Source organism: Cetorhinus maximus, chromosome 4 (genome assembly GCF_964194155.1).
Source record: "Cetorhinus maximus chromosome 4, sCetMax3.hap1.1, whole genome shotgun sequence".
Classification (NCBI taxonomy): Eukaryota; Metazoa; Chordata; class Chondrichthyes; order Lamniformes; family Cetorhinidae; genus Cetorhinus; species Cetorhinus maximus.
In genome coordinates, this window is record NC_135882.1 from 123,811,756 (window position 1) to 123,839,330 (window position 27,575).

Below are 27,575 nucleotides of genomic sequence, written 5' to 3' on the forward strand. Positions count from 1 at the left end.
GTGCGGTGATAAGAGATCAATTAACCTTTATTTTTTAATGTTTTAAAACTTAAAATATCTATTTTATACACATTTTTGAGATCAGTCTTAAATGTGTAATTGAATGATCTATAAATTTTAATGTGAAACACCATCAGCACACCCCAGTATCAATTACTATTCACTGTTATTTTTCTAGACTTACTTTTTCTACTGGTTGTTACATAGCTCTCTCCAAATGGTAACTTGCTTTTCTTGCTTTCTGATTGCTCCCATCAACCAGCTTTAAACCAAAAGAAATTTCCAGCATTTAGTAAATTAACACCACAATGGTTGAAATTTTTTTTCATTTCAAGGCAACAGCGAGGGCAGACTGTGAATAGAACAATTCCAGCTCTTTTCCAGTGCAGATGGTTTTTGGTTTTGGTGGTTAAGTCTAGGAAGATAAATGACAGAACAAGAAAAAGTGAACAAAAACAAACAACCCAGAACTGTGATCTCCATTTCAATTATTCTGCATATTTAAAACAGAAAGATCTGTGTTTAGTGAAAAAAATGACTAGAAAGCTCTGTGACAAGGTGACTTTGGTTAAGTAATGTTTATAATGGATGAAAACTCTTACATATGATAACAATATTACAGAACAGAAGAAGGCCATTTTGTTTTTTGTACCTGTATGACTGAAGGAACTATTTCCCTCCCATATCCCGACACCTTTTTTTTAAGCTTTTCATACACTTTCATTTTAAAAGCTACTATGGATTCTGCTTGTATCATTGTTTCCCATTGGCATTCCAATAGTTGGAGTAAAAAAAATCTCATAGCAGTAATTGTGGCCTCTTGTGGTTATCTGTGTATACTAACATGTGAATTAGGAGCAGGAGTAAGTCATTTGGCCCCTCAAGCCTACTCCACCATTCAATAAGATCATGGCTGATCTGATTGTGACCTCAACTCCACTCTCCTTCCTACCCCCAATCCCTTTGCAACCCTCATCAATCAAGTAGCCATCTAATTCAGCCTCAAAAATATTCATTGACACTGCCTCCACCAGTCCCCCGGGAACAGAGTTCCACAGACTTATGATCGCCTGAGAGATTTTTTTTTCCCCTCACCTCCATCTTAAAAGGGAGACCCCTTATTAAATTGTGTCCCCTAGTTCTAGTCTCTCCCACAAGAGGAAACATCCTTTCAAAACCCACTTTGTCAAGTCCCCTCAGGATCTTATACTTTTCAATAAGATCACCTCTCATTCTTCTAGACTCCAATGGATGCAGAACCAAGCTGTCCAACCTTTCCTCATTCCAGGAATCAGTTGAGTGAACCTTCTCTGAACTACTTCTAATGCAAATATATCCTTTTTTAAATAAAGATGTATGCATGTACGTATGTAAGCATATGTGAATATATGCATGTAAGCCAAACCAGATTAAACTAGTTTCACTTTTGTACCAGACTCCATGCTGTACACACGAGTGCTTTTGTTCTACGAAGATATCACAGTCTGGCAATGAGGTGGGTTTGCATATTCCCGAGCCGAACAAATATTGGGTTGGAAAAGTCACTAGCTAACCAACTGAAGAACTTGTGAGTGTTCTTTGTGAAACAAGAAAGGCTTAAAAACACATCCAGTCTAGAGAAAAGTGTGTGGTGCACAAGGGTGGACTGACCTTTGAAGATGGCTTCGTTAACAGGGGGAAAGAGAGAGGGAAGTGGCAGCCCTACAAGGTCTCATGGGGAAGAGAGGGAGGAAGCTGGGCCATACAAAGAAGGTCAATGTTGAAAGACGGTAGGTCAAGCATGATTGTGAGATATCAAGCATTAAACAGGGAGGGACAATGTTGAAGTCCTGAGAGTTGACGGTAACAGAGGGAATATGGATGCTAGAGAGAGAGGGTCGATGATGATGGGAGGCAGATTGAGGGTAACAGCGGAGGCAGTTTTACAGTGTTAGGAGAATCTTGAGGGTCAATGACAGCTAGTCAAGTATGATGGGAGTGGTTCAAAGGTCACTGAAGGCAGGGACAGGATGCTGGAGTGAGGGTCGAGGGTGATGGAGGGAAGGTCAAAGGAAGGGTGCAAGGTGATGGTTTCCAGTTACAGGATCGCTGTGCGAGTATACATGGACATGGCTGCATCAAGAAGAAGAGTTCTCTGCAGTGAAGAGAATGGAGGTGGTGGTAATGTCACTGGACCAGTAATCAGGAGGCCCAGGCTAATGCTCTGGTGACATGGGCTCAAAGCCCATCATTCAATTAATATCGAAAAAGATCTGGAATTAAAAGCTAGTCTTAGTAATGGTGGCCATGAAACTATCATTGATAGTCGTAATAAAATCATTTGGTCCACTAATGCCCTTTAGGGGAGGAAATCTGTCAACCTTACCTGGTTTGGCTTAAATGTGACTGCAGACCCACAGTGATGTGGTTGACTGTTAATTGCCCTCTGAAATGGCCTAGCAAGCCACTCAGTCCAAGAGCAATTAGGGATGGGCAACAAATGCTGGCCTTGCTAGTGATGCCCACATCCCTGGGACATCCTGCTGTTCCTGGATAGCCAAGAAGAGAAGCTGCAGGGAACCGTGGGGCCATTCTTTGTCTGCACTCGCACATTTACCATTTTTGTATTGGCAGGCAGTAGCTCCAGGGATCCAGGGGCAGGATTTTCCCCCGTCGGAGGCGAAGTTGAAGGGCGGGCGCGCACAGGCTCACCTCCGATCGGCGCCCCCGATTGGGGGCACGACGTCATTTTACGTAGGCGGGCCAATTAAGGCCCACCCAGTGCGACGTCCACACGGAAGTGCTATGCACTCACTGTGCGGGCGAGGGGAAACCCTAAATCGAGAGTGCGCTCTTTCGCACATGCGCATGAAAGAGCGCACTCATCACCCTGAGGCTAAGTGCTGCCTCAGGGAGATTGGCTGTTCTGTGACAAAAATTAAAAATAGAAAAAAAAAATTACTGACATGTCCCCTCATGTGACACTGTCAGATGAGTTGGGACATGTCCATAATTTTTACAAAAACCTTAATAAATTTTTAAAAACCTACATGAAGCCTCATCCTGCCCGTGGATGGAGTTTCATGCTTTTTCTAAATCCCGCTGGGGCTCCTGGCCTGCCCGCCAACCTTAAGGTTGGATGGGCAGGTCCATTAATTAGCTAAATGACTCTGTCAATGGCCTCAATTGGTCATTGACAGTTTGGCGGGCCCACAGCTGATTTTGCTGTGCCCCCGCCTACCTGAAAATTTAAATGGGACGCGTGACATTGGGATTCCATGTTATTTTACACGTTGGCAAGCGGGCCCCGCCCCCTGCTTGCTGACACGAAAATCCTGCCCCAGGTGGCAGGTGGTGAGGGGCTGATAGCAGCTCCGCAGATCCAGGTGGTAGATGGCGAGGGGGTGGCAGCAGCTCCGGGGATCCAGGTGGCAGGTGACGAGGGGCTGGCAGCAGCTCCAGCGATCCAGGTGGCAGGTGGAGAGGGGATGGTAGCAGCTCCAGGGATCCAGGTGGCAGGTGGAGAGGGGGTGGTAGCAGCTCCCGGGATCCAGGTGGCAGGTGGAGAGGGGGTGGTAGCAGCTCCAGGGATCCAGGTGGCAGGTGGAGAGGGGGTGGCAGCAGCTCCAGGGATCCAGGTGGCAGGTGGTGAGGGGGTGGCAGCAGCTCCAGGGATCCAGGTGGCAGGTGGAGAGGGGGTGGCAGCAGCTCTAGGGATCTGGGTGGCAGGTGGAGAGTGGGTGGCAGCAGCTCTAGGGATCTGGGTGGCAGGTGGAGAGTGGGTGGCAGCAGCTCTAGGGATCTGGGTGGCAGGTGGAGAGGGGGTGGCAGCAGTTCTGGGGATCCAGATGGCAGGTGGAGAGGGGGTGGCAGCAGTTCTGGGGATCCAGGTGGCAGGTGGAGAGGCGGTGGCAGCAGTTCTAGGGATCTGGGTGGCAGGTGGAGAGGGGGTGGCAGCAGTTCTGGGGATCCAGGTGGCAGGTGGAGAGGCGGTGGCAGCAGTTCTGGGGATCCAGGTGGCAGGTGGAGAGAGGGTGGCAGCAGTTCTTGGGATCCAGGTGGCGGATGGAAAGGGGCTGGCAGCAGTTGCAGTTCCCAAAAATGTCCCGAGACAGGTCCTTCCACCTTAGACTCTAAGGCTGGAATTTTCTGGCCCTGTTGGTGTCTGGCGTCATGGTGGGTGATGGGGATGGAGCACTATGCCAAGAAGACCAAAAATCGGATTCATGCCGGCGTGAAATTACAGCAGGATCATCCAATGGTATCCGCCATGACGGATTGTTAATGCTGCTGTCCCCCACACCAGTTTTACCGTTACACTGGCGGGTAGAACACACCAGTCAGGAACACATCCGGACAAGCATAACATGCTGAAGTTGGGATTTACCATTAGGGCATTGCTCAGATCGTGGACATCCGAGGAGAAGAAGATGCTGGAGCTCATGTGCATTGCATGCTGGGTAGATTCTCACAGACATGTCCCTGCCGCGAGGCAGCTCACGGTAGGTGGGAGGTCTCCATTGATGCCTCGGGTCTGCTTCGGAACATCAGAGTCTTGGCTAGGGGCTGCTACAGATGATCGGCCCGGGGGTGGGGGTGGGGGCGGGGAGGGAAGCGGGGAGGAATATCCAGCTGTGAGTAGGACTGGGAGTGGAAGGTGTACGGGTGGAGGCGGGGGGAGGTTGGGAGTGGGAGAAAGAAGTAGGGGAGAGGAGGGTGTAACGGGGTGAATGCAGCAAGTGGGGAGGTAGGTGTAAGGGGGGAGGTAGGTCTAAGGGAGGGAGTTCAGAGGGAGGAAGGAGTTCAGAGAGGAAGGATTTTGGAGGGAAGAAGGTTTCTGGGAGGAGTAAGGGTGGAGGAAGGACTAAGGGGTGGGGGATGTCCAGGTGAATGTGCAAGGATGGGGTCTGTGGAATCAATGACTGTCCCCTGGGGAGGCAACTAAGAGTGAGCGTGGTAAGAGGGAATGCTGAGTATGAGAGGGGCAGAGGGAGCCAGAAGTGTGAGGATGCATTGGTAGCTGTTAAAAGGGACATTGAGGGTGGTTGGTGGGGGCTCGGAGGTAGACATGGACACTGGAGGTGGAAAGAAGGAGGTTGGGGAGGTAAATTTGGATGGGGTGGGATTCTCAGGAAGGTAGGGAATGTGCATATTCACCTGGAAAGGCAAGGGTTCAGGTTGGTAGGTGACGGTGGGGAGATGAAAGCTGAAGCCATGGGTATTGTCAGTGATGTGGAAAGGACATGGGTGACTGGGGGAGGGGAAAGGATGAGGGAGCTGATCAGAAACTTAACCACTTCTGTAGTCAGGTGTTGCATGGGAGTGTGATCAGTGGGTGGGCAGAGATGCAGATCAGCTCAGATGGACAACTGAAAGCGAACCCCAGCAGGCAGCTTTGAAAATGCACAGGACATTGAGATGAATGTGATGGAGGAAGGACCAAGAGTGCTTGCACAAAGCTCCGAAAGGCCCTGCCACACACACACTTGCACTCCCCTAACTCGCGTACCACTCTGTTGAGGGCTTCCAACAGTCCTGTGTGATGTTTCCTTGCCTTCTGCCAACTCTCCACGATGCGTTGGAAGGCCAAATCCGGAGGCTTGTCATCTGACTCGGACCACACAGGTGCCTCTTCCCCAACAGTCCTCAGAATGCCGGGGAGCTCGGCTGAACCTGCCTCCAGATTATGACGCTGAGCCTCCTATAGATCTAGGTCCCATCGAGGTGTGTGTCACCGACACTGACACTGGTGGAAGGTGTGGGTGACAGGTCTTCCAGACTGCTTATTTCCAGCTCTTCAATGCAAGAGGTGCCATCTTGGCTGGAGATGAGGACCTGAATGGAGCTGAAGGACTGGCTGGCTGAGGGCATCGGTTGCTTGGCAGAGTTCCCTATGAACCAAAGTAGAGATGATTAGTGCATGGCAGCAGAGTCAAAAGCAGGAGAGAGAGCACTCACTGTTGCTTTGAGAGAGGGATGATGTGGTGCAGGATACTCATGTGGGTGTTCGCTGCCGACCTCACTGTCGCTGCAGGCACGGTCCACTTCCTCAGCACAATGGCACGCTCCTCAAAGTGAGTGAGGACCTAATGTGGACCACTCCGCCCTCGGTTTGGTGTCTCTCCCTGCTGTTGTTAGCTAGTTTCTCTTGCACGAAACCAGATGGAGGGAGTGTGAGCAGGATGTATGGCACTGCATGGAATGTTTGTGTGGTGAGTGGAGCCACGAATGGGATGAGGACACGAGCTCTGGGGGGTATGGGTTTGATGGACACATGAGGGTTTGTGAGAGTTAGTAATCTTGTCCCTTGAGGTGTGAGATTCCTTTTGATGTGTGATGGGTTTGTCAGTGTGTGAGTTGAGAGTGATGAGGTTGTTGACTTACCCTGACGGAACGGATGAGAGCATTCATCTTCTTCCTGCACTGGATGGCTGACTGCCGCTGCCACCACCTCCCAGGCCAGATTGGTGGTTCTGGCAGGCCTCCTGTGGCCAGTACAGGGGTACAGGACATCACAGTGGCCTTGCACTGCATCCAGCAAGTACCCCAGGGAGCTGTCACTAAATTTGGGGGCTGCCATCTTCTTTGCTTTCGGGTTCGTTTGTCACCAGGTGCAGTCCTGGTCTGAAGTCATGAAGTAGGCATGTGCCCTGGTGCACTTTAAATCTGGCACATGGAGTGAAGAAGTACTGAGGGCATGGCATGGTGGGCAAATCTGAGCCTGCCCAGCAATGATCCAGGGTGTTTCCCTTGAATGTATTATTAATGAGTCGGGACGCTCCGGGAATGGGACAACACAGCGTGAAAACCAACCATTGCGGTCGGCGGGTAAAAAGACTTATTTCACACCCACTACCACACTGAGCGCAAATCAGGGATGATTCCACCCTAAGTGTGGGACTTAGTTCTTAGAAAGGCTGTAGGCATGCTCTAGTATCTGCTTAACACTTGCTTATTAGTGCTGCATCTAAACATGTTACAGAGTAGACATGTTGCTCCTAGGTATGATTCCAACCTCTCCCTTCTGTCTCTTTCTCTCTAACACATGACTGACTGATGTCAGTAGGTCATCATCATCTACTTCATCCATTAGCATATCCCATCAGTTAACCCCTTATACTACACCTCCCCCGAAGTATACTATCCTATTTTTTAACAACAAGATGAAACTACTATGTCTTTAACTGTTTACATTACATTTCTGTAATTCCCTTTTTACAACTACAGATTCTAGCCAACTCCAATTCCTACTCTTCCCCTCCCCAGGTCACAGTCCTGGGGGATTCAATCTCCCTCAGTATTCTTGGCCCTTAGGGAAGACATCTTGGAGACATGAGATCTTTCTTCTGCATTTGATAGGACATCATCATCTGCAAAATAGGGCAACATTTTATCCACATTGCAGTCAGCATAGCTGAGAAGTAGAGTGTAGGTTTCAGGATGACTGAACTGCAAGGACAATGAAGACTTTGCAACAAAAAATTGATCCAAAAGAGAAGACTTGAGGAGAGTCGACCTTTGGACTCTCTGGGAATAGAAGAGAAGAACTCAGGACATTCTGAAGAACTTGTTGCTCCCTTGAAGGACTTTGTGAAGAAGCTTCAGAAAAGGAATGATCTTCAACTCCAGGAAAGACTGTCACAGCTGTAACATCGGCTGTTGTAACAAAGACAGAAAAGGCATTGAAGACCTGAGATTTCAAATATCTTTGACGACAAAGGAAAAAACAATCAACTTCCTGTAAGGTTGTCAAGAAAAAAAGAAGGGATGATTTCCCAATGATTTTACAGGAGGACTGTCTGCTTTCTGTAGGTAGTGGTAAGAGAGCCACACTTCTCTCAGCATGAGGTTGCTCCATTATGGGCAAAGAGAAGAACGGCTGAGAAAACGGAGACAAGACAGCCTCAGCTTCTGTAATGAGATGAATTTCCTGTAGACAATCAACTTTGGGACAAGATTGCTGCACAGGATTCTGCAGCTTCATAAGTGCTAAAGATTCTGCCGCAGTTGATGTGCTGATTCTGAGCTTTGAAGACAGTGCGAGAGGAGAGACAGTCGGGTGATTGAAAACACCATGAGGAAACAAATAGTGACATCACAGCAAAGAAGCAAATTGATTGATTGGAAAAGATGCTAGCTGTTTGGTGATTACCTGATGTGTACCTAGCAAATGGTTAAGGTTTCTTCTGATTTTAGGGTTTAAAATAACATAGGTACTGTACTTTTGTAAATTGATAGTAAGTTGATTGCCCAGTTAGTGCTTAGTGTTAGGGACAGTGTATTAATAGCCAGCTTGGGACACAGGAGTTAAGGTAGATCTATAAATAAAATAGAACAAATACATACATTATTATATTTTAACTTTAAACACCTAAAACACATACCTGTGTAGTTAAGAAACGTGTAACTTTTAGTTGTCAGTTGTACTAACATTTAATAAGCACAGTAAATTGTAACATTCAGAAGAATTACTCAAAGTTAATTAGGAAAGTAATTAAATTAAATTAACTAAATAACATAAGTACCAATGGCAAGACAGGTGTTATGTTGCAGCTGTGGAATGTGGATGCTTTTGGATGCTAAGCTGATCCAGGACAAACATGTCTGCAGAAAGTGCAAGCAGCTAGAGGAATTCCAGATCAGGATTATTGAGCTGGAAACCGAACTGTAAACGCTGTGCAACATAAGGGAGGGAAAGAGATACCTGGACACTTTGTTCCAGGAGATGGTCACACCTCTTAGAATAGGGTCATCTGTTTTTGTCAGCTGTGAGTGATAGGAGGATGGGGCCATGAGTGAGGCAGGTAAAGGGACCAAGCAGACAGTAGTAGGAGAGCCTCAGACTTTGCAATTGTGAAACAGGTTCACAACCTGTGTGGACAAAAGCAAGCACTACAAGGTGGATGAGCAGGCTGGTCATGGCACCATAGTTAAGGAAGCAACTCAAGCAGGGGGAGCAAACAGGAATGTAATGGTAGTAGGGGACAGCATAGTGAGGGGGATTAACACTGTTCTCAGCAGCAAAGAACGAGAGTCCAGGAGGCTGTGTTGCCTGCCCAGTCCCAGGGTTCAGGACATCTGCTCAGGGCTGAAGAGGAACTTGCAGTTGGAGGCAGAGGATCCTATCAATGACATGGTTAGGACAAGGGAAGAGGTTCTGCATAGTTAGTATGAGGAGCTAGGTACAAAATTAAGAAGCAGAACCTCAAAGGTAATAATCCTTGAATTATTACCTGAGCCATGTGCAAATTGGCATAGGGCAAATAAGATTAGAAAGATGAATGCATAGCTCAAAGACTGGTGTGGGAGAAATGGGTTCCAGTTTGTTGGCCACTGGCACCAGTACTGGGGAAATTGGGGGCTGTACTGTTGGGATGGTCTACGCCTGAACCATGCTGGGACGTGTGTTCTTGTGAATCAACTATCTAGGGAAGTGGAAAGGGTTTTAAACTAAATTGTGGGTGCTAGATATCAAATGTGGGAAGATATGGTAAATTAAAGAGTGGAGACAAGGTAAGAGAGGATGTTATGAATTTGGGAAATGATGAACAGACCATGACAGGAAGGGACAGAGAGTACAAGTCTAATAGTAAACCAATAAATAAGGCTAGAGGTTACAAAATTAATTAAAATACAAAACTTAAGGCTCTGTATCTGAATGAACATAGCATTCAAAACAAAACAGATGAACTAATAGTGCAAATAGAGACAAAGAAGCATAAACTAATAGCCATTAGAGAGACATGGCTACAGGATGGGATTGATTGGGACCTGAACATTGAAGGGTATGTGACTTTTATGAAACATAGGAAATTCGGAAAAGGTGGAGGGGTGGCTCTGTTAATTAAAGATGACATTATCAAAATAGAGAGGGGTGGCCTAAGTTCAGGAAACCACGATGTTGAAGCGGTTTGGGTAGAGATGAGGAATGATAAAGGCAAGAAGTTGCTTGTGGGAGTGGAGTACAGGCCTCCTAACAGTCATCACATCGTAGGGCGGTGTATCAAAGAAGAAACAGTGGGAGCTTGTCAGAAAGGGATAGCAATTATCATGGGGGATTTTAATCTACATATCGACTGGAACAAACAGGTGGGCAAAGGTAGCATAGATGACGAATTCATAGAATGTTTTAGGGATAATTTCTTAGATCAGCACATTCTTGAGCCAACCAGGAAGCTTGCTACACTAGACCTGGTATCGTACAATGAGATAGGATTAATTAATGACCTCATAGTTAAGGCGCCTCAAGGTAGCAGTGATCATAATGGGCGGAACTTTATGGTCTCGTCCCGGCGGGGGCAGGGCCCGAAAATGTTGCGAGCCGTTGAAAAGTCCATTGAATTCGGTAGGACTGGAAAACCTCACCGGCTGGAGAGGCCAGAAAATTCCTCATAATATGATTGAATTTTACATTCAGTTTGAGGGAGTGAAGGCTGGGTCTAACACTACAATTTTATACTTAAATAAGGACAGTTAGGAGGGCATGAAAGCAGAGCCAGCGAAAGTGAACTGGCAATTTAGGTTAAGGGATGGGTCAATAGAGATCCAGTGGCAGACATTTAAGGAGATATTCCAGAATACACAGAATAGATAAATTCCAACAAGAAAGTAAAATTGCAAGAGGAGGATCCACCATCCGTGGTTAACTAAGAAGTTAAAGAAAGTATTAAAATTAAAGAAAAAGCATATAATTGTACAAAGATGGGTGGCAGGTCATAAGATTGGGCAGAATATAAAAAAAAAGCAGAGAATAACTAAAAGATTAATAAGGAGGGAAAAATTAGAGTGCGAGATAAAGCTAGCTTAGAAATATGGATGTTTAAAAAAGAAAAGAGTTAACAAAGTGAGCGTTGGTCTGAGAGAAATTAAGTCTGGGGGATTAATAATGGAAAATAAGGAAATGGCAGATGAATTGAACAGGTATTGTGCATTGGCCTTCACTATAGAGAATACATGTAACATCCCAGAAATAGCTGTAAATCAGGAATTGGAAGGGAGGGAGGAACTCAAGAAAATTGCAATCATCAGGGAAGTGGTACCTTGTAAATTGTTGGAACTGTGGGGTGACAAGTCCTCGGGCCCTGATGGATTTCATCCTAGGGTCTTAAAAGAAGTGGCTTGTGTGATAGTTGATGCATTGGTTTTAATTTTCCAAAATTCACTAGATTCGGGGAAGGTTCCATTGGTTTGGAAAATAGCTAATGTAACTCCATTATTCAAAAAAGGAGGAAGACAGAAAGCAGGAAACTATAGGCTAGTTAGCTTAACATCTGTCATAGGGAAGATGTTAGAAGCTATTATTAAAAACATTATAACAGGACACTTAGAAAAAAATTAAGATAATCAGGCAAAGTCAGCATGGCTTTGAGAGAGGGAAATCATGTTTAACCAATTTATTGGAGTTGTTTGAAGAAGTAACAGGTGTTATGGATAAAGGGGAACTGGTGAATGTGCTGTTCTTAGATTTTCAGAAGACATTTGATAAGGTGCCTCATCAAAGGTTATTACAAAAAATAAAAGTGCAGGGTGTAAGGGTAACATATTAACATGGATAGGACATTAATTAGCTAACAGGGAACAGAAAGTAGGCATAAATGGCTCATTTTCTGGTTAGCAGGATGTGACGAGTGGTGTGCCACAGGGATCAGTGTTGTGGCCTCATCTTTTTACAATTTATATAAATGATTTGTATGAAGGGACCGATAGTATGATTGCTAAATTTGCTGATAACACAAAGGTAGGTAGGAAAGTAAATTGTGAAGGGGATGTAAGGAGGCTACAAAAAGAGATAGATAAGCTTGGTGAGTCAGAAAGATCTGGCAAATGGAGTACAATGTAGGAAAATGTGAGGTTATCCATTTTGGCAGGACGAATAATAAAAGAGGCATCTTATCTAAACGGTGAGAAATTGCAGAGCTCTGAGATGTAGCGGGGTCTGGGTGTACTCATGCATGAATCACAAAAGGTTAGTATGCAGGTGCAGCAAGTAATTAGCAAAGCTAATAGAATGTTATCATTTATTACAAGAGGAATTGAATACAAGAGTAGGGAAGTTATGCTTCAGTTATACAGGACATTGGTGGGACCACATCTGGAGCACTGTGAACACTATTGATCTCCTTATTTAAGGAAAGATGTAAATGTACTTGAAGCAATTCAGATACGGTTTAGTAGATTAATACCTGGAATGGGTGTGTTATCTTATGAGGAAAGGTTGGGCAGTCTAGGCTTGTACCCGCTAGACATTAGAAAAGTAAAAGGTGATTTGATTGAAACATATAAGATCCTGAGGGGAGTTGACAGGGTGAATGTGGAGAGGATATTTCCTCTTGTGGGGGAATCTAGAACTCAGGGTCACTGTTTAAAAATAAGGAGTCACCTATTTAGGACAGAGATGAGGATTTTTCTTTTCTCTCAGAGAGTTGAGACACTTTGGAATTCTCTTCCTCAAAAGTTGGCTGAGGCAGAGTCCTTGAATATCTTTAAGGCGGAGGTAGATAGGTTCTTGATAAGCAAGGGGGTGAAAGGTTATCAGCAGTAGGCACGAACATGAGGTTAAAATCAGATCAGCCATGATCTTGTTGAATGGTGGAGCAGGCGTGAGGGGCTGGGTGGCCTACCCCTGCTCTAATTCGTATGTTCGTATGTAAGAGAAGACTTTCAGATGGTTCTGAAGTATGGGTGCCAAGTGAGTTTCACCCTGGGAAGGTTCCAGCTCTGAACTGAACTCAGACAAGGCATCTTCTGTGGCAGACTGTTCATGTACAACAGGAGATAAAGTAGGCAATATATTGTTAGATTCAATGGAACTAAGACCTGAATGCTGCCCAGCCACTAAAAGCACAGCCAATTCTTCTAAGAGTACAACAGAGAGGTCATAAAGTGCTTCCATCAATGGGAAACATGAATCATTCTCTAGGACCACAACCTCCAAGAGGTCACGTAGTGCTGCAAGGGATTACTCCTCATCACTCTTTAGGAAGGGCCAATTCCGGTCCAGCAGGCCTTCATGGGGATGGTTACTATCTGCTGCAGTGTCTTCTGTATCCGCCATCTCTGGCCTTACTTCATGAAGAACTGAGAGATTCATAACTTGCATGTCTGCCCTGGGCCTAATGGATGGTATCTCTGTGAAAGGAAGGAACTCGCTGCTGAGTGTATAAACTTCTTCATCTTCTGAAGGCTGAATTTCCACTGCTCCTAACAAAAAAGATGAAGATTCTTGTATGAAAGACAGTGAGTAATTCAAATGATGAGCATCATCTGGTTTTTCTAGGACTCCTAGAATTATGCCAACATCACCACTCAATAAGGATGTACGTTGATTGTGAAGAACATAGAGAGAATCACCAATCTGTCGCCTGCCGTAACTAAGAGGAGCAATAATCCAGTCTATGATTAGAAGTTCTATGCCACCTGGACCTTGTAACTTGATGTCTGATGGGTAAAGGGTCATTGCTGAAGCCACTTGAGGTCATCTGCTAATATGTGAACAGCAACTCCAGTATTAATTTTAATAGTAGTATCAAAGAATTGAACTTGGACTGTAACTGACCAGCAATCTGGATGAAGACTATCTACTTCCCCTAGAACTCTGTAATTTGGTCTTTTAAAAAAAAAATTCCATTTCTCGGCACAAATGTGTTTCATAAATACTTTCTGGTCTTCAGTTGCTGGATTTGCAGAAATGCTCGAAATGTCCAGTTTTGCCAGACTGGAAGCATTCTTTTGGGGAGCCTTGGTGTCTAAATTGGGTTTCTTGTGCCACAACACAAGCATCTCAAAATGGCCACCACGTGGCGTTTCCCATCCTTTTGCTTGGTTTGGCAAGTATTCATATGGATAGGGCCACTACCCATTGACCTATCCAATCTACAGAGTCAAGTGAAGCCTAAGAGTCAATACGAATTTTAGCCCAATTAAACTTGGCCTGCCTCACATACTGGACCACTTGACCCAAAATAAGCTCACCTTTGGTCTGCAGAAAATCAGAGAGCTTTTCATCTTGGACACCAACAACTATGCAATCACGAACTACTCCTTCAGCACCCCACATCCAGGAGAATTAGCTAGGCAGTATAGGTCAGTTAGGAATAAATAAATCAATCGATTGCCCAAGGTTGTTGTGAGCGCTGGTTAAAGCATGCTGTTTCAATTACTAAATTTTGCTTTGGGCTAAAATAGGTGTCATAGACGTTAATAATAGAGTCAAAATTCACGGTGGACTCCTCCACACCCTGACTTAGGGACAATGTCATCTGCTACCGGACCTACTGCCCAAAGAAAGGAACTAACTTGAAGCTTTGGTTCTTTTTCGTGAAGGCCTGATGCTCATTGGTACCAGAATAAATGTTGTGTCCATAACACCCACTGCTGGCCTCTCTGCGGGCTCTCCAGGTAGTCAGACAGTGGGGCAAGGACAGGGACTGCTCACTGGGTATGGTCATCGTTACCTCTCTCCAGTATGCTCCTTCTACTGGCAACATTTTTTGAGCTGCTTTCCAAGGTTTCTTCACTCTGTGGTTCCTTTGAAAATACCAATGTGTCTTTTACATCGATGTCTCCACGGCTGCCCCCTGTTCTGTGATGTGTTCTTCTCTCTTGGACTATAGGCGGCAACTTAGTTCTTAGACAGACTGTAGGCATACTCTGGTATCTACTTAACACCTGTTTATTAGTACTACATCTAAACAGGTTTCAGAGTAGACATGTTGCTGTGAGGCATGATCCCAACTTCTCTCAAGAGTCAAACACATGACTGGCTGGTGTCATTAGTACATCATCATCTACATCATATATTAGCATATCCCATCTGTTAAGCCTTTATACTACAAAAAGCTTCTCTCAGACAGCTAGAATAATGGTCCCAGCTTGCAGGGAATGAACGCCAGTCGGGTGCCCTTTAAATGCGGAGCTCTGATCTTTGACCCTGTGACATGATTGCCAAGGATGTCGACTTCTTATCTGGCCCACCACACAATTTGCCAAGCTCATCGTGCATCGGCACCTAATTGGCTGGCTGGCTATTGATTGCACATGGCCAGCCGTACAGCCTATGAGCAGAAATGTTTCAAAACTCTGCAGAGTACTTATATTACAGGGTAGACAAAAGTGGGTTACCTCCTACCAAGGGTAAGGTTAAAGCAATAACAAATGCACCACACCCTCAGAACATTTCTGAGCCAATATCTTTTTGGGACTAAAGTGAATTACCATGGTAAATTCATACCAAACTTGGCAACCTTACTGAATCCATTGAATGACCATATGAACATACAAAATAGGAGCAGAAGTAGGCTATTCAGCCCCTCAAGCTTACTCCACCATTCAGTAAGATCATGGCTGTTCTGTTTGTGTTTTGAATTCTGCATTTTCATCTACCCCTGGTAAACCTTTGATTCCCTTGCCTAACTAAAAACTATCTACCTTTGCCTTAAAAATATTCAATGACCCCTCCTTCAGAGGCAGAGAATTCCAAAGTCGCACAACCCTCTGAGAGAAAAAATTTCTCCCCATCTCTATCCTAAAATGGCAACCCCTAATTTTAAAACAGTGCCCCCTAGTTCTGTACTCACCCACAAGAGAAAACATCCTTTCCACGTCTATCTTGTCAAGACCATTTAGGGTCTTGTATACTACAACCAAGTCACCCCTCACTTTTCTTACTCCAGTGGAAACAAGACCAGTCTGTCCAACTTTTCCTCATAAAACAACCCGCTCATTCCAGGTATCAATCCAATAAATCTCCTCTGAATCGCCTCCAACATATTTACATCCTTCCTTAAATAAGGAGAAAAAAGCTGCACACAGCATTTGAGATGTGATCTCACCAATGTCCTGCATAACTGAACAATAACATCCTTACTTTTATGTTCAATTCCTCTCTTAATAAAGGATAGTATTCCAGCAGCCTTCTTAATTATTTGCTGCACCTGCATGCAAACTTTTTTGTGACTCGTGCACTAGAACAACTAAATCCCTCTGCACCTCAGAATTCTGCAGCCATTCTCCATTTAAGTAATACTCTGCTTTTTTATTCTTCATGCCAAAATGAACAACTTCACATTTTCCTACATTATACTCCATCTGCCAGGTTTTTTCCCACTCACTGAACCTATCTATACCCGTCTGCAACCTCCTTGTGTCCTCTTCACAAGATAATTCCCTATTTATCTTTGTGTCATCTGCCTTCATTTCCCTCATCTAAGTCATTGATATAAATTGTTAAAAGTTGATGCCCAGCACAGACCCCTGCAGGACTCCTCTTCTCGCATCCTGCCAAGCAGAAAAAGACCCATTTATGCTTGCTCTCTGTTTTCTGCCAGCCAGCCAATCTTCTAACATGCTAATATGTTACCCCTATACCATGAGGTTTATTTTCTGCAATAACCTTTGATATGTCACCTTATCAAATGCCTTCTGGAAATCCAAGTACAGTACATCTACAGGCTCCCCCTTATCCGCAGCGTATATTACTGCTACAAAGAACTCCAATAAATTGTTTAAACATGATTTGCCTTTCATAAAACCATGCTGACTGTTCCAGATTACGCTGAAATTCTCTAAATGTCCAGCTATAACCTCCTTAATGATCGATTCTAACACCTTCCCCACAACAGACATCAAGCTGACTAGCCTATAGTTTCCTGTTTTCTGCCTCCCTCCCTTCTTGAATAAAGGGGTTATGTTTGCTACTTTCCAGTCTGATGGAACCTTTCCAGAATCTAGTGAATTTTGGAAAATTAACACCAACAATCACTACCTCATTAGCCACCTCTATTAAGACTCTAGGATTAAATCCATCAGGACCCAGAGATTTGTCAGCCTGCAGCTCCATCAGTTTGCTCAGTACTGCTTCCTGAGTGATTGTAATTTCACCAAGTTCCCTCTTCCTTCCACCTCCTGATTTACAGCTATTACTGTAAGGTTTTTTGTATCCTCTATAGTGAACACAAAAGCAGAATATTTGTTCAATTCTTCTGCCCTTTCCTTATTATCTAATATTAATTCATCATTCTTACTGTCTAGAGGCCTAACACTCACTTTACTTACTCTTTTCCTTTTTAAATACCTGTAGAAACCCTTGCTATCTGTTCATATATTTCTAGCTAGCTTCCTGTAATACTCTAACTTCTTTCTCTTGATTGACCTTTTAATCATTTTCTGCCATTCTTTATATTCTGACCAATCACTTGACCTGCCACTCATCTTTGTGCAGTTAAATGTTTTTCCCTTAAGTTTAATGCTTTCCTTAGCTTCTTTATTAACCACGGATGGTGGGTTCTCACCTTGGATTTTTTCTTTATTGTAGGAATATAGCTATTCTGAATATTCTGAAATATCCCCTTAAATGTCTGCCACTGCTTTTCTATTGATCTATCCCCTAGCCTAGTATCCCAGTTCACTTCAGCTATATCAGCTTTCATGTCTGCATATTTGCCCGTATTTAAGTTTAAGATACTAGTCTTAGACTCACTCTTCTCCCTTTCAAACTGAGTGTAAAATTCAATCATATTGCGGTCGCTGCTACCTAGGAGCGGCTTCACTCTGAGGTCAATAACTAATCCTGTCACATTACACAATAACAAGTCTAATATAACCTGCTCTCTGGTTGGTTCCAGAATGTGCTGTTCTAAGAAACTATCTTGAAAGCATTCTATGAACTGCTCATCCAGGCTGCTATTGTCAATCTGATTTTTCCTGTTTATATGTAGATTAAAATCACCCAAGATTATTGCTGCCCCTCTATCACAAGCACCCAATATTTCTTCTTGTATACTTTGTGCTACATTGTGTTCACTGTTAGGGGGCCTGTAGACCACTCCACCTAATGACTTCTTTCCCCTAAGATTCCTCACCTCCACCAAAACTGATCTACATCTGATCTCCTGAACCAACTATTGCACCAATGCCATCCTGGATCAACAATGCTATCACTCCACCTTCACCTAGGTTCTTATTCTTCTTGAATATCACATACCCCTCAATATTCAGGACCCAATCCTTGTCATCCTGCAACCACGTCTCTGTAATGGCAATCAGATCATATTTATTTACTTCAGTGTACAGTTCACTTACTTTGTTATGAATGTTACGCACATTCAGATATAGAGACTTTAGTTTTGCCTTTTTGTTATCTTTGTAACGTATAGCCTTGACTATTGGTGGATTCTTAGGCTTTATCTCTGATGTCCCTTCCGGCTATTCAATGACCCTCATTTTCCATATTACTTTTATGGTCTCCTGCTTTGAATCTTGGCTTGATTTGCCACATCTACCCAAGCTTTATCTCCCACCCCCTTTTTTAGTTTAAAGCCCTCTCTCCTTCTCTAGTTATGCGATTCACAAGAACAAGCGTCCCAGCATGGTTCAGGTGTAGACCGTCCCAACGGTACAGCCCCCACTTTCCCCAGTGCTGGTGCCAGTGTCCCACGATCCGGAACCCACTTCTCTCACACTAGTCTTTGAGCCACACATTCATCTCTCTGATCTTATTTTCCTTGTGCCAATTTGGTGCAGGTAATAAAAACAAAAATTGCTGGAAAAACTCAGCAGGCCTGACATCATCCGTGGAGAAGAAGGTAGAGTCAATTTTCAAATCCATATGACTCTTCATCAGAACTAAAGAGAAATAAAAATGTGGTGAAATATAAGCTGTTTGAAGGGTGAGGGGGGTGAGACAGGTGGAGCTGGATAGAGGGCCAGTGATAGGTGGAGGTAAAGGAGAGATTGCCAAAGATGTCATAAACATCTCTGTCGGCATTCCGTAGGGACTGTTCCCTCTGGGACACCCTGGTCCACTCCTCCATCAATTCCTATACCTCAACCCCCTCCCACAGCACCTCCCAATGCAACCACAGAAGGTGCAACACCTGCCCCCTTACCTCCCCCCTCCTCACCATCCAAGGGCCCAAACACTCCTTTCAAGTGAAGCAGCACTTCACTTGCACTTCCCTCAATTTAGTCTACTGCATTTGCTGCTCCCAATGTGGTTTCCTCTACATTGGAGAGGCCAAACGCAGACTGGGTGATCACTTTGCAGAACACCTTCAGTCTGTCCGCAAGCATGACTCAGACCTCCCTGTCGCTTGCCATTTCAACACATCACCCTGCTCTCATGTCCACATGTCCGTCCTTGGCCTGCTGCAATGTTCCAGTGAAGCTCAATGCAAACTGGAGGAACAGCACCTCATCTTCCCATTAACCACTTTACAGCCTTCCGGACTTAACATTGAGTTCAACAACTTCAGATCATGAACTCTCTCCTCCATCCTCACCCCCTTTTTGATCCCCCTTTTTTCTAATAATTATTATATATTTTTTGTATACATATTTTTATTTTCCCACCTATTTATATTATTATTTTAAAAATTTATTCCCATCCATTATCTCCACCTTTTAGCCTATTTCGATCCCTTCCCCCCACCCCACCCCCACTAGGGCTATCTGTCACTTGCTCATCCTGCTTTCTACCCTTAGTGTCACCATTAGCACATCCTTTAGCTAATATCAGCACTGTCAACACCCTTTTGACCTTTTGTTTATGGCATCTTTGGCAATCTTTCCTTTGCTTCCACCTATCACTGGCCCTCTAACCAGCTCCACCTGTCCCACCCCCCTTAAACCGCTTATATTTAGCCACATTTCTGTTTCTCTTTAGTTCTGATGAAGAGTCATACAGACTCAAAACGTTAACTCTGTCTTCCTCTCCACAGATACTGGCAGGCCTGCTGAGTTTTTCCAGCAATTTTTGTTTTTGTTTCAGATTTCCAGCATCCACAGTATTTTGCTTCTATCTTGGTGCAGGTAATAATTTGGTAATAATCCAGAGATTATTACCTTTGAGGTTCTGCTTCTTAATTTGTTACTGAGCTTCTCATACCATGCAGAACCTTCTTTCTTGTCCTGCCTATGTCATTGCACCTGTGTGGAACACAATGACTGGATCCTTCCCCTCACATTTCAAGTTCCACTCCAGCCCTGAGCAGATGTCCAGAACCCTGGCACTGGGCAGGCAACACAACCTCCTGGACTTTCATTCTTTCCTGCAGAGGACAGTGTCAATCCCCCTCACTATACTGTCTCCTACTACCACTACATTCCTGTTTGATCCCCACCCCCTGCTTGAACGGCTTCCTGTGCTATGGTGCCATGGCCAGCCTGCTCATCCACCTTGCAGACCTCACTTTCATTCACACAGGTTGTGAGCATTTCAAACCTGTTTGACAATTGAAAAATTTGGGGCTCCTCCACTACTGTCTGTTCGGTCCCTTTACCTGCCTCACTGACAGTCACATCCTCCTGTTCTTCACTGCTGACCAAAATGGACTAAGAGGCTTGACCATCTTCTGGAACAAATCGGGCAGGTATTTCTCCCCCTCCCCAGACAGACCCAGCAGAGGTGGTGGCACAGTGGTGTGCAATTGGGAGGGAGTTATCCTGGGAGTCTTCAACATTGACTCCGGACCCCGTGAAGTCTCATGGCATCAGGTTAAACATGGGCAAGGAAGCCTCCTGCTGATTACCATGTACTTCCCTCCCTCAGCTGATGAATGAGCGCTCATCCATGTTGAACACCACTTGGGGGAAGCACTGAGGGTGGCAAGGAAGCAGAATGTACTCTGGGTAGGGGGCTTCGATGTCCAAAACCAAGAGTGGCTCGGTAGCACCACTACTGACTGAGCTATAAGCCATAAGACATAGGAGTAGAAATTAGGCTATTCGGCCCATCGAGTCTTTTCCACCATTAAATCATGGCTGATAAGTTTCTCAACCCCATTCTCCCGCCTTCTCCCCGTAACCTTTGATCCCCTTACCAATCAAGAACCTATCTATCTCGGTCTTAAATACACTCAATGACCTGGCCTCCACAGCCTTCTGTGGCAATGAATTCCATAGATTCACCACTCTCTGGCTAAAGAAGTTTCTCCTCATCTCTGTTCTAAAAGGTCTTCCTTTTACTCTGAGGCTGTGCACTCGGGTCCTAGTCTCTCCTACTAATGGAAACATCTTCCTCACGTCCACTCTATCCAGGCCTTTCAATATTCTGTAAGTTTCAATCAGATCCCCCCTCATCTTTCGAAACTCCATCGAGTATAGACCCAGAGTCCTCAAACGTTCCTCATATGTTAAGCCTTTCATTCCTGGGATCATTCTTGTGAACCTCCTCTGGACCCTCTCCAGGGCCACCACATCCTTCCTGAGATATGGGGCCCAAAATTGCTCACAATATTCTAAATGTGGTCTGATCAGAGTCTTATAAAGCCTCGGCAGCACATCCCTGCTGTTATATTCTAGTCCTCTCGAAATAAATGCCAACACTGCATTTGCCTTCCTAACTACCGACTCAACCTGCAAGTTAACCTTAAGAGAATCCTGGACTAGGACTCCCAAGTCCCTTTGCACTCCAGATTTCTGAATTCTTTCCCCATTTAGAAAATAGTCTATGCCTCTATTTTTCCTACCAAAGTGCATGACCTCACACTTCCCCACATTGTATTCCATCTGCCACTTCTTTGCCCATTCTTCTAACCTGTCCAAATCCTTCTGCAGCCAACCCGCCTCCTCAATTCTACCCGTCCCTCCACCTATCTTTGTATCATCTGCAAACTTAGCCAGGATGCCCTCAGTTCCTTCATCTAGATCATTAATGTATAAAGTGAAAAGTTGTGGTCCCAACACTGATGCCTGCGGAACTCCACTAGTCACCGGCCGCCATCCTGAGAAGGACCCCCTTATCCCTACTCTCTGCCTCCTGCCAGACAGCCAATCTTCTATCCATGCTAGTACCTTGCCTCTAACACCATGGGCTCTTATCTTACTGAGCAGCCTCCTGTGTGGCACCTTGTCAAAGGCCTTCTGGAAGTCCAAGTAGATAACATCCATTGGCTCTCCTTTGTCTAACCTACTCATTACCTCCTCAAAGAATTCTAACAGATTTGTCAGGAATGACCTCCCCTTGATGAAACCATGCTGACTTTGCCCTATTTTATCATGCACTTCCAATAATTCTGAAATCTCATCCTTAATAATGGACTCTAAAATCTTACCAATGACCAAGGTCAGGCTAATTGGCCAGTAATTTCCCATCTTTTGCCTCACTCCCTTCTTAAACAGGGGGTTGGCAGAATCCTAAAGGACATAAGTGTGAGACTGAGCCTACGGCAGGTGGTGAGGTAACCAACAAGAGGGAAAAACATACTTGACCTCATCCTTACCGACCTACCTGCCACAGATGCATTTCTCCATGACAGTATCGGTAGGAGCGACCACAGCACAGTTGATGTGGAGACGGAGTCCCGGCTTCACATTCAGGATACCCTCTAGCATGTTGTGTGGCGCTAACTCCGTGCTAAATGGGATAGATTTTGAACAGATCTAGCAACTCAAGACTGGGCATCCATGAGGCGCTGTGGGTCAGCAGCAGCAGCAGAATTGTACTCGAACACAATCTCATGGCCCGGCATACCCCCCACTCTACCATTACCATCAAGCCAGGGGATCAACCCTGCTTCAATGAAGAGTGAAGGAGGGCGTGCCAGGTGCAGCACCAGGCATATCTAAAAAGGTATCAGCCTGGTAAAGCTATAAAACAGGACTACTTGCATGCCAAACAGCATAAGCAGCAACTGATAGATAGGGCTAAGCGATCTCACAACCAACGGATCAGATCCAAGCTGTGCAGTCCTGCCACATCCTGTCTTGAATGGTGGTGGACAATTAAGCAACTCACTGGAGGAGGAGGCTCCACAAACATCCCCGTCCTCAATGGTGGAGGAGCCCAGCACATCAGTGCAAAACATAAGGCTGAAGCATTTGCTACAATCTTCAGCCGGAAATACCGAATGGATGATCCATCTCGGCCTCCTCCGGTGGTCCCCACCATCACAGAGACCAGTCTTCAGCCAATTCGATTCACTCCACGTGATATCAAGAAACGGCTGAAGGCACTGGATATTGCAAAGGCTATGGACCCCGACAACACTCTGGCAATAGTTCTGAAGACTTGTGCTCCAGAACTTGCCGCACACCTAGCCAAGCTGTTCCAGTACAGCTACAACACAAGCATCTACCCGGCTATGTGGAAAATTGCCCAGGTATGTCCTGTACACGAAAAGCAGACAAATTACCACCCCATCGGTCTACTCTCGATCATCAGTAAAGTAATGGAAGGGGTCATCAACAATGCTATCAAGCGGCACTTGCTTAACAATAACCTGCTCACTGACACCCAGTTTGGGTTCCGCCAGGGCCACTCAGCTCCTGACCTCATTACAGCCTTGGTTCAAACATGAACAAAAGAGTCGAACTCCTGAGGTGAAGTGAGAGTGACTGCCCATGACATCGAGGCAGCATTTGACAGAGTGTGGCATCAAGGAGCCCTAGCAAAACTGGAGTCAATGGGAATCAGGGGGAAACTCGCCGCTGGTTGGAGTCATACCTAGCACAAAGGAAGATGGTTGTGGTTGTTGGAGGTCAGTCATCTCAGCTGCAGGACATCACTGCAGGAGTTCCTCAGGGTAGCGTCCTCGGTCCAACCATCTTCAGCTGCTTCATCAATGACCTGCCTTCCAATATTAGGTGAGAAGTGGGGATGTTCGCTGATGATTGCACAATGTTCAGCACCATTCGTGACTCCTCAGATACTGAATCAGTGCATGTCCAAATGCAGCAAGACCTGGACAATATCCAGGCTTGGACTGACAAGTGGCAAGTAACATTTGTGCCACACAAGTGTCAGGCAATGACCATCTCCAACAAGAGAGAACCCAACCATCACCCCTTGATGTTCAATGGCATTACCATCACTGAATCCCCCACTATCAACATCCTGGAGGTTACCATTGACCAGAAACAGAACTGCACTAGCCATATAAATACTATGGCTACAAGAGTACAATTGATTGGCACCACATCCACAAACATTCACTCACTCCATCACTGACGCACAGTAGCAGAAGTGTGTCTACAAAATGCACTGCAGGAATTCACCAAGGCTACTTCGACAGCACCTTCCAAATCACGACCACTACCATCTAGTAAGACAAGGGCAGCAGATAGATGGGAACACCACCACCTGGAAGTTCTCCTTCAAGTCACTCACCATCTTGACTTGGAAATATATCGCCATTCCTTCACTGTCGCTTGGTCAGAATCCTAGAACTCCCTTCCTAACAGCACCGCGAGTGTACCTACACCACATGGACTGCAGCAGTTCAAGAAGACAGCTCACCACCACCTTCTCAAGGGCAACTAGGGTTAGGCAATATATGCTGGCCCAGCCAGTGAAGCCCACATCCCATGAATGAATAAAAAAATATGTTGCTGGAGTAAAGGAATAGCGGGAATTAGAATCATCTTCTTGTGTTTATATTAAGATCTTTACCATCTTTTTGTCTGGTGTATAGTTCACCTTTCTTGTTTTCATAAATATTTTATTCTTTGTATTAAAAGTTCATCAGCAGGCTCCTGTGAATTTATTCAGTAACTTTCCTCCATGGGTAGGATCTATCAAGCCAGGTTTCACTCTGGGATCTAATTTGTCCAGTATTAACAGCATCTGGGATCGTAACAAAATTTAAAATGTCCTTCCCTCATACAGGAATAGCACTCTGCATTTTTTGGTAGGACATACTTCGCACCGATGCAGCCTTTTCCCACCATAGCGAGAACATTGAGTAAATGGCAGCTACTGTGTCCTCTTCACTCCTTCCCTGTTTTGGATTAGGTGCGCTGCTACGTCTGTATCCTACAAACTGCAATGTGTCAGCTATTTTCTCCGCCAGATCTTTTTGCTGCCTCGAATAAATATCTGATTTTGTTTTCTCACTTCTGTCTGCCTTGTTAACTGCACAGCCTTCGATAGGGTCAAATCTTCCCTCGACTGCAGAAAATCTGATAAAGTCTCCTCTAAGACTCCTATAATAATGCGATCCTGAATCTTTCAAGGCTCTAGATTCACAATTTTCAGCAAGTCAGTATAAATCATTATTGAAGGATTCTGCGCTCTCTCCCTGTCTTTAATCGTGATTTTCCAGCCCTGTCGTGCTGGGACCTGCCGCAGGAGATTCGGTGGACCAGCCAAAAGTCCATTGGCTTTCGCCAGGATCGGATGATCCTGGCTGCAGGAGGGGCTGGAAAATCCTGCCCTTTGTGTACGTCTATTGAACTTCGCCCTTTCTATAATGGTGTTCCATCAAAGACTAAAATAGGTGTCAAAGGCATTGATAACTTCATCATATGTTGCTGTCTCTTTGTTTATGCCATGCCTGACAATTATGTCATCTGCACTCCTGCCTATGGCAAAGAGAACGGTACTGAGCTGTTTCTTGCTGGTCTTCTCTGCTAGCCCTAAAACTCTTCTTTACCTGGTCAACCTACACGACCAGTTTTTCCACTTCTCAGCTTGATCCAGGCCTTCCACGCGGTCGAAGTATTCTAGTAAAGGTAGGGTTTTCTCCATGGCTTCTCTTCAGTGCAGCCTTTCGGGAGTTCTGATGGTGATTTTCCTGCACTGTCCTTGTCCTACAGTCTCTTGCTGCTTCTTCCAGTCACTGGGCTCTTGTGTTTTCTGCTGTCACCATCTGGTACCATTGGCATGGGCTTAAGATGAGGCTGATCATGGTCTGGATTCATAGATAATGCTGGAGGCAAGGCTGTTGCTAAACTTTACTTTTTATTGAACATTATACTAACTAGTCATTTGGTAGTACAGAACTTGAGTATTGCTGAAAAAAGAGACTTTTTGCCAGAGCTTTTTATCTTGGACTCATACAGGACAATTCGCAAGAACACCAAATGGAAAGGAACAACAACTTATAGTATATGAGAAGGGAGTGCTGATTGCTTGGCAAGTGGATTCTGACTGATAGAGGCATTGCTATGGAGAATGCATCAGTTGACAGTTAATTGCCATACATTGTTTGAAATTTAAACCAAACGCTTAACTCTGATTGGTCAAGGCATTGTCCTGAGGAATGAACCAGCGAATGGCTGTCACTTATTTTGTTTAGATACAGAGCATACCCAACCAACCTGTGCTTGCAAAACTCAAAACACAATGTCCAACATTAGATGTGATTCCGCGATTGGACAATATTTGTTAAATAATCCTCAGTGTGCTAAGAATTATGCTGACAACCAATTTAAGATTTGGCAGATGGAGTATATTGTGGGAAAATGTGAACTTGTTCACTTTGGCAGAAAGAAAAGCAATGTGTTATTTAAATGGAGAAAGATTGCAGAATTCTGCGGTACAGAGGGATTTGGGTGTCTTGGTACATGAATCATAAAAAGTTAGTATGCAGGTACAGCAAGTGATTAGGAGAATGGAATAAAAAAATAGGGAAGTTTTGCTACAGCAGTACAGGGCATTGGTGAGACCCCATCTGGGCTATTGTGTACAGTTTTGGTCTCCTTACCTAAGAAAGGATGTAATAGCATTAGAAGCAGCATCAGGTGCTTCTGATGTTAATCCTTTACTCTACATTCTCCCCTCCCAAGTCTTTATCCCAACTACTTACATACACCTACAGCTGTAACTTTTGCTCTTTGACAGTGACAGCAGGCTGCCTGACAGACCAGTTAATGTAACCAGCATCCCAGTGCACATCCTCATAAGCATTCTCCTGTATGCTGCCCCATCAAAGTTCTCATCTGAGTCCCCTCGTCTTCTGGTGAGCTGGCACAAGAATTATCTTTTTACCCTGGTCTGCCAGTAGCCTAATTGTGCCCAGTGCAGATCACAATTGTAGATGAGTCCCTCATGTAGATTCAGTGCCAATATCTGAGCTGGTGGCTGCTAGTGTCAGATTAAGTGACAAGACCACTTCATTATTGCTGGGCTGCTTTCTTTTCTCCTCCTGATTGAGCTGTGGTTGATCAGGTGGAAATTTCTGGGTGCCTGCAAAGCAGAAAATCAGAATGGGAAGTTTGGGGTGAGGGAAGCAGATGGGGTGCAAAGCAAGGGGTCCATGCACCATCAGCAGCTTGTACATCATTCCAGATAGCAGGGTAAGGGTGAGCTGAGAGTTCAGAAGGGGTTTAAGACAGCCACATATCATCATTCTCAATGTTCTCAGCAACACAAGATGTGTGTCACAGCTGGCCCCAAGATACAGAGAACAATCTCCTCCATAGGGTTCAGGAGATACAGGCACCCTTGTGCTCCATCAGTTCTCCTCTGCTCCTAGCACTTGTGAGCTACCTTGTCCTGCAAAAAAGCTGGCAGAATGTCAGTAATTGTGTTGCCCTGTATTTGGGTGATGTGCCGACCATAGCTGAATAATTCAAGGTATGTGTAATCTGGGTATGAGGCTGACATTATTGAAACGAGTGAAAGTATCGAGTGGAGTATCTGCATGGTATACATGAGTCCTGAGTACTAGGGACTGCTGATGGGGAAGTGATGGGGGTGTGGCGGATTAAGTAGCATGAGAGATTGGTGGTACAGTGGATGTGAGATCCTTTGGAAATACATTCACTGATCTTGGCTTGAGGCCATTAAATTTCATGTGGCTCTGCTGCCATATCCTCCAGGCCAGGCTCCTTGCATTGACCTCCCTGACCACCAGCTCCCATTTCCTTCTGAGGGCGGT